Source organism: Otolemur garnettii, unplaced genomic scaffold, assembly GCF_000181295.1.
Source record: "Otolemur garnettii isolate 467f Iridium unplaced genomic scaffold, OtoGar3 scaffold00129, whole genome shotgun sequence".
NCBI classification, from domain to species: Eukaryota; Metazoa; Chordata; class Mammalia; order Primates; family Galagidae; genus Otolemur; species Otolemur garnettii.
Window position 1 is genome coordinate 5,420,193 of NW_003852524.1, and position 363 is coordinate 5,420,555.

Below are 363 nucleotides of genomic sequence, written 5' to 3' on the forward strand. Positions count from 1 at the left end.
GAGTAGAGAGAAGGAAACTATTGGAAAACATCAAGCAAATACGTGAGAAATCAAAACCACTGTAACAGAGGTCAAAAATACATATTATGAACTTATCGGTAGACTCAATACACCCAATAAAAAATATCAAAAGCTTGAAAATAGGTTAGCAGAAATCATTCAAATTGAAATTTAAAGAGAGAAAAAAGTGTGAAGCTAACCAAATTTACTATTTGAAAGTGCTGAAAAGGCTGCACAAAAACTTAGAGGAAAAAAAAACTTGAGCTTTTGGCCAAGAACTAATGGTTCTTGCATCAAGACAATGCCCAGCTCACAAGTCACACGGTGAAGGAGTTTTTAGCCAGTAAAAAAATTAACCATATT